Here is a 13,559-nt window from a genome sequence, read left to right on the forward strand (position 1 = left end):
TGTACCCTCAGCAGTCTTATCTACCCAAGACCACCACATGCCCCTGCCGAGGGCATTTCCTGCTGCTGTTTAACCTCCATTCATTCCATCTTCTGGTAACATTGCCTCAGTTTTCCTTTGAGGCAGCAGTGTACGTGCGTTCAGTCGCTCACTCGTGTTTGAGTCTTTGCGGCCCCATGGACTGTCACCAGGCTCCTCTGTCCATGGACTTTTCCAGGCAAGCATACTGGAGCAAGTTGGCATTTCCTACTCCAGGGGATCTTCCCAGCCCAGGGACTGAACCCACGTTTCTTATGTCTCCTGCATTGGCAGGCAGATTCTTTACCACTATTGCCACCTGGGAAGCCCTTGGAGTAGCAGGAGGAGGGCCAGACCCAGCCAACCACTCATTTCATTTTTCAGACCTTCTGATTGTTTAAGCAGACAGGACACGCTATGCAGGTCAGTGAGATGAAGCAGTCCTGGGACTAACGTGGAGCTATTCAGAAGGAGAGAAGCACTCTTTCCTTAGCCTAGCTGAATGAAAGCCTGGATTCTTCAAGCCTTCACATGAGGGTGTGCTGAAAATGAAGGCCGCACAGAGGAATTTGAATGAAGAGTTAGCAAGAGAAAGATTGATTCCTGGCCTTGTTTGATCTGAGTTAGGTATCCAGCCAGACCCACCCCTGAAATGTTTAGCACATGCCTTCTGAGCAAGGGGTTTTTCTCAGTTGGAACTCAGAGTCCCAGCAGATTCATCCACCCAACATGTGGGGCTTCCTAAAGCCATTCTCTAAGCTCACAGCTGCTTGAAAAAAAAAAAAAATACTATCATCCCCCCAAACAAATGCTGTAGTTCTTCCTTGTTTCCCTCCCTTCAAGTCCAGAAAAGGGTGGCAGGGCCCAGCATGTGGTCTTGAAAACCCTGGCTTTGAACTTGTCCTTGGACCAGTGACTCCATGCTTAGAGGAAACCGAGGCTGGTTCTCTAGACCTTGACACAGCCACTCCAGGCCCAGTGAGATGCTTGTGCCAAAGGGCCTCCACTCTCAGGGGAACCTGGTGCCAGGTCTTTCCTGGAATCACCCAGCATTCCAGACCTTCTGGGCAGACTGAGACGATTGGGGCATATTCTGAGCTTGGCAGCTGTTGGAGATACAGCAACAAGAAGGCATTTTCAGAGAAAGAATGGTGAATTTTCAGTAGTCTCACTACTCTAGTGGTAGGGATTTTAAAATAAGTTTATATCCTTTACAGGAATGGCAAGTTCCAGGGCTCTTTCAGTAAAGCAAGAAAGCTGGAGAGGCGAAGCAGAGAGGACATTGTAGATAGTGAAGCAATATTCAACCGGAAAATGTAGCAACTGCATAAAAACCCAAAAAACAAAAGAAAACAGAACTGATACTTCCTTGCTTGCTCTTACTGCAGAAGCACTTTTTTTTTTTTTTGGTAGAACAAATTTTTAAAAATCGAGTCATCAGATTGTTCCAAGGGCTTACCAAGCAGGAGGAAAATTACTGTCTGTGCAGTGATTCCCAGTGACCCTTCTGCCTTGGGTCCCCGTATAGGAGGGACTGGGGAGGCACCCTGAAGTCTCCAGGCTCAACTTCTCCTCTGGAAGAAGGAAAAGGCTTGGATGAGTGACCCAGAGCTTGGGCATCTCCTCCCTTTACTTCATGCAGGTGCCTGAACCTTGAATCCAGGAGGAAAGGCATTGAGGCTGACAGTGGATTTCTAGGTGAGGCTGGCGGGAGGCTGCCATGCTGGGTGAGGCGGAGGATGCTGCAGGCAGAGATGGCTGGCATTCTTTTCAACCAAATGACTCACTGGACAAAGACTTGTCAACCGACTGGTTAGATTGGCATCTTGTAGGGCCCACCTCACCCTGCAAGTCACCTTACTAGTATTTAAATATACAGGCTTTGTTCTCTGGGGCTTTTTACTATGTCTCCCAAGCCTCCCAGATTCCTTAAAGCACGTTTGAGACCACGTTTTCTTTCTTTTTCTGTTGGTGTTAACTCTATTCTTAAAATTACCCAAAGAACTCATTCTTATTCTAGAAACAGGACAAAATTCAGAAAAACAAATTGAAGTAATAATAAGCCCAGAGATCATCTTTGTTAGCATTTTGTTACATGTATTTTTCTTTTTGTGTATGTTGCTTGGTAGTCTTTTTCTTTTAAGTGAGTATAATTTAGGTATCTTTCTTTGTTAATAAATACACCTTGATACAGTCATTTTAAAGGATGGCTGCATTGTATTGTCCAGGAGGTAGAAAATTCCTCCCTACCAGTTCTTTGAGTTCTTTGGGTTGCTCTAATAATTAAAATGACACAAGACTGATGAACTGGAGAAAAAACCAACTTAGTTCATACATACAAAAGTCTCATAGAAATGCGTGCATGCTCAGTCATGTCCTATTTTTTGCAACCCCATGGACTGTACTCCACCAGGCTTCTCTGTCTATGGGATTTTCCAGACAAGAATCCTGGAGTGCGTTGCCATCTCCTACTCCAGGGGATCTGCCTGACCCAAGGATTGAACCTGCGTCTCCTGTGTCTCTTGCCTTGGCAGGCAGATTCTTTACCACTGAGCCACCATGGACAGAGGAGCCTGGTGGGATATAGTCCATAAGGTTGCAAAGAGTCAGACACAACTGAAGCAACTTAGCACGCACGCACGAGCCACCTAGGAAGCCCCTCATAGAAATGCCCCCCACAAAGTGACAAAATCAGGCTGTTTATATATCACTTTCAGACAAAGAAAAAGTCATTTGTGAAGGGTTAACCAAGAGGCTTGTGCTTGGGGTAGCAGACTAATGGAGAAGCAACACAGTTTGTTTATACAGCGTTCTTTGCCTTAAATTCCCCAACTCTGGTGACAAGGATGCTTTCTATACTCCTGGTACAGGAAAGTTACTTTCACAGGGGAGATTTATTTCCCCCTTTCAGGGGAGTGGGGGAAGGAGAGGCATCAGAGTATCTTTTTTATTCATGCCCTCCACCCACCAATGGCTGTTTCTGAAGTAACTTTAATTCAAAATAATCAATAGGCCATTGTGGCATATCTCGGGTGACCTGCTCTGAGCCCAAATGCTGTGACATTGTCTGGATTTACATATTTATCTGCATGTCCCTGTTGTTGGATGAGAAGGTGGTTTCTGTTTTTTTTGTATGTAACATCCTTATAGGTATGTGCTGTACTGAATTTTTCACATAACTTCCTTAACTCAGAATTTTGAGTGAAATCATGCTTGTTTTAAGGTTTTTATGCCCTTTGTCCAGTTGGGCCGGTTATAAGTGCTATTACTTGAACACCGGTTTTCAGGTATTGATGGTAATTCCGCTCAGGCTGCACCCCAAGGGCCACCAAACATACAGAATCTCTTTCTCTTCCCATCTATTTCCATCTTCTTTGTGATTTTGCCTCTGATGGTCCTGGATACAGTAAGACCTTTCAGGAAAATGGAGACATCTTCCCCTTCCGTATGTTTAAGGAGTATCTTCTAGATGCCAGTTGTGAGCTCAGGCTGGGGGCTCAGCAAAGCCACATGCAGGACCAAGGTGCAGCAGAGCCTCATGCAGGACTCTCCCAGAGCTTGCAACCTAATAGTGGTAACTGGGACCAGAATCTCACATGAGTGATAACCAGTTTGTGCACAGTAATTGTTAAAGTTTCCTCTTGATATATATTGCCTCTTTTAGATCATATAGCAACACTGATACCAGTATTACTATCCCCATTTTATGGATGAAGACATCAAGGAAAAAAGATACCAGCTGAACCAGCTGAACTAACACAGAGTAGTTACTCTGCCTCTCATGCTCCTTCTGCTCTACCCCTAAGAGAGCAGAGGGGAAAGAAGGGATTATATTATGGACAGCAGAAAGGCCTGCTAACACAGAGTGCTTTGTCTCATTGTCTTTCTTCTCTGAAGATCCTTTGTGCACTTCTTTATGGTAAACCTTACCTCCTGAGCTGTACTTTTTGTTAAGAGGTAGATAGACATAAAGCCCCAAGAAAAACAACAATGTCTATAGGTTTCTCTTTATGGGAATGTCTAAGAGTGGTGGTTGAGTTGCAGAAATTCTAAAGAAGATGAATGTCTTTGATGCTGCTAAACTGTACACTTAAAAATGGTTAAAACTGGTAATTTTAATGTTAGGTATATATATGTATATGTGGTCACACCCAATTTTAAAAGTCACCATAAACAAATAAATAGAAAAGCAGATGCTGTCATCTGTCAGGTTTAGAAAAACAAACAGGAGGGTAGCATTTCAGGATATGAGCATTGCCTACTACATATTTAGCATACATGGGCTCTTTCACCATAATTGTTGGAACTCTAATATTGAAATAATTGCTATTTTAAGAGATGTCAGTTTTTAAAGTTATTTGACAGTTCAAGTCCAATGTTCAGTCACTAAGTTGTTTCTGACTCTTTGTGATCCCCATGGAGAGCAGCACGCCAGGCTTCCCTGTCCTTCATTGTCTGCTGGAGTTTGCTCAGATTCATATCCATTGAGTCATGGATGCTATCTAACCATCTCATCCACTGCTACTCCCTTCTCCTCCTGTCCTCAATCTTTCCCAACATCAGAGTCTTTTCCAATGAGTCAGCTCTTCACATCAGGTGACCAAAGTATTGGAGCTTCAGCTTCAGCATCAGTCCTTCCAGTGAATATTCAGGGCTGATTTTTTTTTAGGATTGACTTGTTTGATTTTCTTGCAGTCCAAGGGACTCTTTAGAGCCTTTTCCAGCACCACAGTTAAAAAACATCAGTTCTTTGATGCTCAGCCTTCTTTATGGTTCAACTCAAAATGGCAATCCATCCAATACTCTTGCCTTGAAAATCCCATGGACAGAGGAGCCTGGTAGGCTACAGTCCATGTGGTCACAAAGAGTTGGACACAACTGAGTGACCTCACTTTCTTTCTTTCTCACATCTATACATGACTGCTGGAAAAACCATATCCTTGACTAAACGGACCTTTGTTGGAAAAGTGATGTCTCTGATTTTAATATGCTGTCTAGGTTTGTCATAGCTTTCTTCCAGGGAGCAAGTGTCTTTTGATTTCGTGGCTGCAGTCACTGTGCACAGTGATTTTGGAGCACAAGAAAATAAAATCTGTCACTTGTTTCCACTTTTCCCCCTCCTATTTGCCATGAAGTGATGGGACCGGATGCCATGATCTTAGTTTTTTGAATGCTGAGTTTTAAGCCAGCTTTTTCACTCTCCTCTTTCACCTTCATCTAGAGGCTCTTTAATTCCTCTTTGCTTTCTGCTATTAGAGTGGTATCATCTGCATATCTGAGGTTGTTGACATTTCTCCTGGCAATCTTGATTCCATCTTGTGATTTACCCAGCCCAGGATTTCACATGATGTACCCTCCACATAAGTTAAATAAGCAGGGTAACAATATACAGCCTTGTGTACTGAAGTCCAATAATTCATCTTTATTTCAGAAGTATAATTTATAAATTATAACACCATCATATTCCCCGCATAGAGGTGTGCATAAAGTCCAGAAACAAGACAGTGGATTTCTGACTCTCCGTGTTGGCAGAACCAGTTCCCAGGAGCCATAGGATAGTCCTGATTGTGATTTAATCAAATTGGGAAAACCCAAGGTGTGGAAGGGTCATCTTAGAGATAGGAGAATTTTTGTGTCTGTTAATAAACAAATATATTTCCTCTTATTAGACAAAAATTTAAAAATTAGCTTAGACTTTATAATTCAGTGCTTTCCTGGTTTTCCAATCCAGGCCCTTTTATTATTCTTTTTTTAAGGGGTCTGTTGGACTTTTGGCTTTTGTCATAAGCTTTCTAATTTAAAAAAATGTAGGTGAGGACTAAAAGATCAATAAAATGGAAGGCGATGTGAAAGCACCACTTGACTCACAGGCTGAAATCAAAGGACAGAGTCAATTTCTTTATCTGTCACCCATCTAAGTTTAGACCCCTGCCTGCCTACATTTTACCTGAGGCAGCTGCCTTCCTGCCATCCACGTGCAAGGTGTCTGTTCCCTTATCTATGACTTCCTTGGGCCTGACCCATCAAAAGAAGCCGGATGGTGGTCACGTTGGCTTCTGAAGTTATTATTCTTATGCTCAGAGAGCCTCAGTTGGAGAAGTGCTGTGTAAGTACGTCTGCTCCTCACACACTGTCAAAAGAAAAGTTCCTTGAGCCTGAGTGGGCAGGGTCACCCACTACTGCTGCTGGAGAGCTGAGGCCCCAGGACCTTCCAGACGGTAGCACGGAGGAGAAGGAGAGCGTCCAAGGAGCTGGCCCTGGAGGTCGACCCTGGACTGGGCTGTGCTGCTCTGAGACGCCCTCTTCCAGTGGCAACTGGTGTGTCAGCAGATCCCTCCATACACCAGCGGAACTTCGAGTTTCTGCTGGGGTTCTCATCTCTGAGGGGTTGTTGCTCCAAAGGGTTTTCTGTGTGGGATTTGGAGTGTGATGCTTGAGGACAATAGCAAAGATCCTCTGACCCTGTTTAAAGGAAGAGAGATGAGCCACATGGGCTGAGGGCTGAGAGCAGGACCTGTCATTCAGGGTGGCGTCACTTCCTGTTCTCTCGCGCCCCGCCCCCCTCCCCCCACTCCTCTAGCTTCCGCACCACCCTCGCGCCAAAATGATCTCAAGATCACCAGGGAGCCGCCTGTAAGCTTATGTTTTGATTTTACTGGTTTTACAGGGATAAAGTCTCTACAGAACTCTAAGCAGTTTATGTTAGGATTAAAAAAGTGAGGAAATCATATCAAAATAACTTATTTTTCTCCTTTCTCTCATTTACTAATCCTTCTGGAACATCGTGTATCACTTAAAAAATAACGAAAGTTCAAAATCTATTTCCTAGGATTAATGTTAATGTATCCTTTTAAATAGCTAATTTTTTTTTCTTCTCCAAAAGCAGATAGCTTCACTTCCCAGGCATTTCCTTTGCAAAAGTGTTTTCTCTCTTTATTTTCAAGGACAACACAAAGGTAGCAAAAATGTTGGGAGTAGAAGTTCATTTTTAGCAACTAGGAAAACGTGTCAGAGGTTTTAGAAAGATGGACACTAAGATGCTAGCTAATAGCAGTGAAGCCAACTTATTACACTACAAGTTCAGGAGACTTATTTGTCCAATACTATTTTTTTTTTAGAGGATCTGTGGTCATATATTCTAATTATTTTGTTACTTAAAGTGCAGTATGTAAACCAGCAGATATGACATCATTTGGGAACTTTTCAGAAAAGATTTGGATGCTCTAGATTTAAATAAATATGAAAAAGATTGCATCAGCTATTAATAGAGAACCCAAATTTCCTTTGCTTCAGCTCATTGGTCCCAGTGAGCTCTAATTACTAGTAATAATTCAACTATCCTAGCTCAGATTTCCCTGGCAGTGCCTGAGACAGGATTTCAGTTCATCTTCAAAGTGTCCTTCAGCTTTCCTTGGAGTCCGTAGAAGGTCACCACCTGCTTCCCGAGGAGTAGATTCCCCCCATCCCCCCCACCCCCCCACCCCACCTCGTACTGTTGGCTGTGGCTTACTGCCTGCTGGGGTGTTCCAAGGGAACCCCAAGTCCTCTCCCAGAGACAGGCACATGCAAAGACCATGTTTCCTTCAGTACTCACCACATCACATTCCCCTAGGTCATGACCAGAAATGGGGAATGCCCCCTCACCCAATCTCTGACACTATCTTGTATATACCCTAATATTATTGCCGGCTTGACTCTCCAGAGATCTAAGATCTCTCGAAGGCCTTAGATAGGCACCTGTATTTGATAGACACCTGTATCCTTACTTCCCACTTTCATCCAGGCCCTCTGGCACCAAGTCCTCCCCACAAGCTATTTCCTCCATGAAAATCACCTCATGCAGAAACTGTGGGTTACCATTAGTACTAGTTCATCAGATAATCTCAGACTCTGAATCCTCCCAGTTCAGGCTCAGCTGGAACCACTCCTATGAAAAGCAGCAGTATAATGTAGATGGTTTAAATAATAAGACAACAGCCATATCAATAGGCAGTGCTTGCTTTTGTTTTGTTGCTAAGCAAACCAAAATACTTTGGGAAGTGTTCTTCCTCGATCACTGAAGATACTCTTTGATCTGCTGAGACCACAGCAAGGATATACAATTTAGTTTCAGGAGCTAAATGTTAAGATGGGCATTCATAAACTGGAGAGGGCCAGTGTAGGCAAGAAGGTTGCTGAGGTGTCTGGAAAGCATTTATATACAGACTGAAAGGAAGTGGAGAGGTTTAACTTAGAAAATGGAGGTCAGGGTAATGTCTTTAAATTGTAAATAGCTGGCATGTGGCTAGATAAATTCTCTTATGAGAATTTATAAATAATCTTTAATGCACAAAGATTAATGAGAGGAAATTATGGAGAGGCAGATCCTAAGACCACAAGTCCACTGGGGAGAAGTGAATGCCTTGGGAAGCAGAGTTCTATATCACTCATGTGTCTAAGAGGAGTAGTTTATATTAGAGCACTTTAGGAAAAATTACTGAATTAGGAGGGATTGAATCCATAGTCTAGTATCTTGAAAAGTAAAAGTTGGAATGTTAGAGATTATTGTCAAAGTTTAGGAGACTAAGGCCCAAAGTGCAGGTTTGACTTGCCCCAGTTCACACTAATTGCTGTCCAAGTTTCTAATCACTGTCCCAGTATACTTCGGGCTTCCCTGGTGGCTCAGATGGTAAGGAATCCACCTGCAATGCAGGAGACCTGGGATCAATCTCTGGGTTGGGAACATCCCCTGGAGAAGGACATGGCAACCCACTCCAGTATTCTTGCCTGGGAAACCCCAGGGACAGAGGAGCCTGGCGGGCTACAGTCCTTGGGGTCGCAAAGAGTCGGACACAACTGAGCAACTTTGACTTCAGTATGCTTCTTGTTACATGCCATTCTTCCCACTCTCCACTTCTTTAATGCTGTATCTCCCCCAAGGGGACCAGGTGAATGAATAGGAAAATGGAAAAAAGTCTGGTGGAACTTGGAGAATTTAAGTAAATTAACGCTGTCCAAGCTAAACGACTTATCCTAGGACTAGTCTTTCCCGCCAACCAGTTGAATCTACACATTGAATCGTTCACGCCTACAAACTGGTTTATCTTTTCAGAATATACTAACAGAGCTATTCTCCACTGACACTATGACTTTATTTGATAGCCTAATCAAATAAAGGGAACCTAATTGAGATTGAGAGGTGGGCAATTGACAGAGAAATCTGAAGTCTCATTTGTGAATGGGAGGTGATATTGAGAGAGCAAGAAAGTTTTCTAGGAAGCAGTAATCCATGAATCCAGGTCCTGGGGCAACTTCTTCTTATCTTGAGAAACAGAGTTTGGTGGTTTGTGCTCAGTGCAAGGAAGGAGAGCGATAAGACACAAGAGGGAGGCTAGAGATGTGGAGGTTTTTGAGTCGGGATAAGGATTTTGGATTTGATTCTAAGTGGACTTGGAAATAGTTAAAACCTTTAGGCAAGGGAATGAGCTGACTCAGTTTGTGTTTTAAGACGTGCCCTCTGGCTGTCATTAGAAAGACTGAATGAGTTGGAAGAAGAGAGGGCATGAGGTGTCCAGGTGATGGTGGTTGGGATGGTACAGTGACGTCAAGGCCAGTTTGAGTCTATGTTGGGATTAGAGAACGGAATGACTTTCTAATTAGTGTTAGTCGTATCTGGCCCAACTCCATTTGGGCTCTTCTCGTCCCACATAGCGAGTTTTGAAGAATCTGTAATTTGCTTTTCAGTAGTTGTCTCTGATCCTGTTGTCATGGTGTTTTTGTTTGTCTTTCTGTTTTTGCCACACTGTGTGGCTTGCAGGATATTAGTTCCCTCGCCAGGGATTGAACCTGGGCCACCACAGTGAAAGCATCAAGTCCTCACCACTGGACCACCAGGGAATTCCCCCATTTTCATGTTTGATCAGTATCAGCATCAGCTCACTCAGAAGTCTCCTGTCCTGGTTCTTACTCCTCACCTCCACAGCGTGGGTCTTTCCCTGTCCCCTTCCTGTGGGGCAGGAAGGAGGAAGATGATGGGAACCTGTGAAGGAGAAAGGAAAGACTGTAGGGAGGGAGCCAAATGAAGGCTGGCGCCCCGAGGAGCTTTGCTGACCTCTTCCGGGTTTTGCCACAACTTTTACCTTTTACTGCTGTTTGTGCTTGGAAACAGAGCTGCTGCGGGCAGGTCACTTTTCACATCCTGCCTCTCATGTCCCCACGTAGTAGAGACAATGCTGAGAAGGCTGTGTGAGCAGAAGTACTGCCTTTGAGGCTTGGCAGCCAAAGCGGCTACAATTGTAGCGATTCCTTTGGAAAATGAGATACCTTCCAACCTCTCCCCCTCCCAGGGGAAAAGTTTTGTTTTTTTTTTCACCGATGTCTGAAAATGTCTGAGGGAAGTGGGGAAGTGCTGCAGTGGGTGAGGATACAGTTGGGGATGGAGGGATGGACCGCAGGTGCCTGGGAACCTTCCCGGGAAGGGTTTAGAGTGGACCTCATACATGCTGGAGCCCTGGGCTTAACCTGAAGACTCCTGTGAGAAGTCAGGTGAATTTCCTAGAAAGGACAGTACACGAATGCATTGACCTTTTAACTGTAAACCTTAATTAAATTATGGAATGGGAAGGTGTTGAGCATTTTCTTAGTGACAGAGCTTCAGTTGGACCTTGTGTCGGGACTGCCTTGTTATTCACAACAAGCCCCTTTCCATCGTACCCCAGTTTATGCTGACAGAGCGGCTCTGGAGTGTTGGTGGGGTCCTGGGTAGCTTCAGGCTGGAGCCAATGACCTGAAAGACTGAACAGGTGAGTCGTGGGTTGGAACTTTAAGCCCCCGCCCCCACAATCTTCAGGGCAGAGAGAGAGGAGTTAGAAATTGAGTTCAGTCACCAGTGACCCATGGTTTGATCAGTTGTGCCTATGTAGTGAAACCTCCGTGAAAACCTCTAAAGCCTGGGCTTGGAGACTTCCAGGAAAGTGCTGACTGACCCACTTCCAACAATTTAAGTTGATCCAGGTGACCCGATAGTTTTGTTAAACGTATTTTTGTTGACTAGGTTTTGCTGCCCAGCATCCTTCATCCATTTCCCCTTTCCTCTGATAACAGGATATTCATTTTCCTGGAGAATACATCCTCCTGCTGTTTCAGGCCATGGGAGGAGCTGACCCTCCCTATTCCCAGTAATAGGAGTAGTTCACAACCCATGGTGGCCGGTCAACAGAGTCCATCCTTTTAAATAATAATAATAATTGTTTCAAAAATGGGCACATGAAACAAGTTTAGTAAACTTAATCCTTGGATTTTTGCTCAACATTGCAAAAGAAAATTCTCTTTTTTCTTTTGAGATTGCTAACCTGGATGAATGTAAACAAAGACTTTCCCATGGCCATCTCACCTCCATGAGGGTGGTGGTGCCTGAGAATGGAGTCCAGACAAGAGGCAACTGAAGGCTGTGTTGCAGGGGGGAGGGAGAATCTTTCTATTATAAGAGCCAATAAATTCTTATTTAGTGAGTTCAGGTTGGGTTTCTGTAACTTGGAACCAAATATATCCTTCTTAGCATTTTCAAATGCACCTTCCTCTTTAGTCTGAGATGGCTTGGGAGGAACATGGACAAAGCTCCTAAATCTATTGTCTGAAATTATTTAGGGTCAGGAGACTCAGTTTAAGTCCTGGTGCCACCCTTATTTACTAATAATGATCATGACAAGACATATAATCCCCCGAAAACTGTGGGTGAAAATGCCTCCCTGCCTGCCTCATGGGTTATGATTATACTAGAATGAGATGAAGGGCATGCATATACTATCTTAGCCATGTGAACATACTAAAAACATTAGTGTGGAAAAGAGGAGAAAAGCACTAATGATATTTGGTCTCTGCTTGTGCCAGACACAAGGCCAGGCATTTCACATATGTAATCATATTTCATCTTTCCAGCAACCCCACACCTAGTGTATTTCCTGGTTTGGAGAGGTTGTTAAGTATTTATTTCCTGTCGTAAGTGTGCTGCCAGCTTAGGAATCTGAGATAAATAACATCTCCATTTCTCAGATTTCTTCAACTGAGGAGGAAGAATGGTGGCTTGAATGGTATTTAACATTTCATCTAAGCTGAATTGTTTAAGACAGATTTTGGAACTTGGCTTGGAAAAAGAGTTCTATGATCACAAAAGTTTGGAACATGCTGAAATCAGAGGTAAACAGGCTCTTGTCCAAGGTCATGTAACAAATCTGTAGGTGATGGGATGTTCTACATCTGATAGGGGTCTGGGTCAACCAGGTGCATGCATTTGTCAAAACATAGTACCTGTTACCTTAGTATTTGTGCATTTCGTAGTATGTAAATTTTGTATCCGAATTAAAGATCTGTAAAAAAAAATACTGAACTCTAATTAATAATACACTTGCTGAAGTATTTAGGGGGTAGGGTATTGAGGCCTGTACATCACTTTAATGCACCCAAGTTAGCATGGAGTAATGGATGGATAGGTAGATGGATGGATGTGATCATGCAAGTATTGTAAAACGAGGGACCTCCCTGGTGGTCCAGTGGCTAAGACTCAGAGCTGCCAATTCAGGGGGCCCGGGTTTGATGCCCAGTCAGGAAACTAGATCCCACATGCCACAACTAAAGACCTGCATGATCCCACATGCCACCACGAGGATCAAAGATCTTGCATGCCACAACTAAGAACCGGCGCAGCTAAACAAATAGGTTTGAAAAAAGAAAGTATAGTAAAACAATAATGATTGAATCCAGATAGGATTGTGCCAGCGTCACTGCAAGGTACTTTCAACTGTGCTGTACATTTGAGATTTTTTCATAATAAAACAATAGGAAAAAAATACCCCACAGCCAGGTTCAAATTCCAGGCCTGAGCTTTCTTATCTCTCTCACCAGCCCACGGCTGCGGCTTCCCTCTGGGCCCCCAGGAGAAGGCCCACGGCCCACAGACCCAAGAGCTCAGTCTCTGTAAGGCCCCTGAGCTGGAGCAGGCGCACTGTGTTTTGTGGCGATTCGCCTCCTAGGTAAAAGGGTCTCACCTTTTTTCATAACCAGAGAAGCGTAATTCCCTCATGTCACTAAGAGCCAGAGTGCTCTTCAGTCGCAGTGAGGAGGCCCGTGTCGCCCCTCTGCCTCAGCTGTCGTCACCAGACGCTCTCTTGGCCGTGGCACCTCCTGTCCTTCAATGGGCACTCTGCCACGTCAGCCTCCCCCCGGGCCTGACTTTGGGGCCCAGCAAGCCCTAGACTCTTTGGAGCTTCTTCCTTTGCCTTCTGTCTTTCACTCTCATCTAAGATGAACCCAGAGCTATAAGCAAACGGTTTTTAGTTTTCAGGTGTTTATGATTTTAATTTGTTTAATAAATTAATCAGGCATATCAAATCTGCTCCTGCTGTGTCTGAAACTCTGATCTCAGTCCATTTTTGCACAGTAATAGTTCCTTTATTTGTGTATGTTTTTTTTCTTTCTTGTATATGCTTTTCTTAATACCAAGCAGCTTCTGCCTCTCTCCGTAGCTCATTTAAACTTTCCTAAGATAGACCGGTAAGTATCATGCC

The 13,559-nt window shown here is 43.9% G+C and overlaps 1 long non-coding RNA gene and 1 other non-coding gene across 2 annotated transcripts; both read right to left on the reverse strand.

Moving 5' to 3' along the window:
* Nucleotides 1-6,342: 6,342 nt before the first annotated feature.
* Nucleotides 6,343-13,178, reverse strand: LOC123328258. Its single transcript, XR_006543097.2, has 3 exons — nucleotides 13,041-13,178; nucleotides 9,878-10,036; nucleotides 6,343-6,480 (listed from the first exon to the last, which is right to left on the reverse strand). It is a non-coding gene; the product is annotated as an uncharacterized LOC123328258 (long non-coding RNA).
* Nucleotides 9,823-9,894, reverse strand: TRNAE-UUC. Its single transcript has one exon. It is a non-coding gene; the product is annotated as a tRNA-Glu (tRNA).
* Nucleotides 13,179-13,559: the final 381 nt, after the last annotated feature.

This window comes from Bubalus bubalis, chromosome 11 (genome assembly GCF_019923935.1).
Source record: "Bubalus bubalis isolate 160015118507 breed Murrah chromosome 11, NDDB_SH_1, whole genome shotgun sequence".
In the NCBI taxonomy this organism is placed as follows: Eukaryota; Metazoa; Chordata; class Mammalia; order Artiodactyla; family Bovidae; genus Bubalus; species Bubalus bubalis.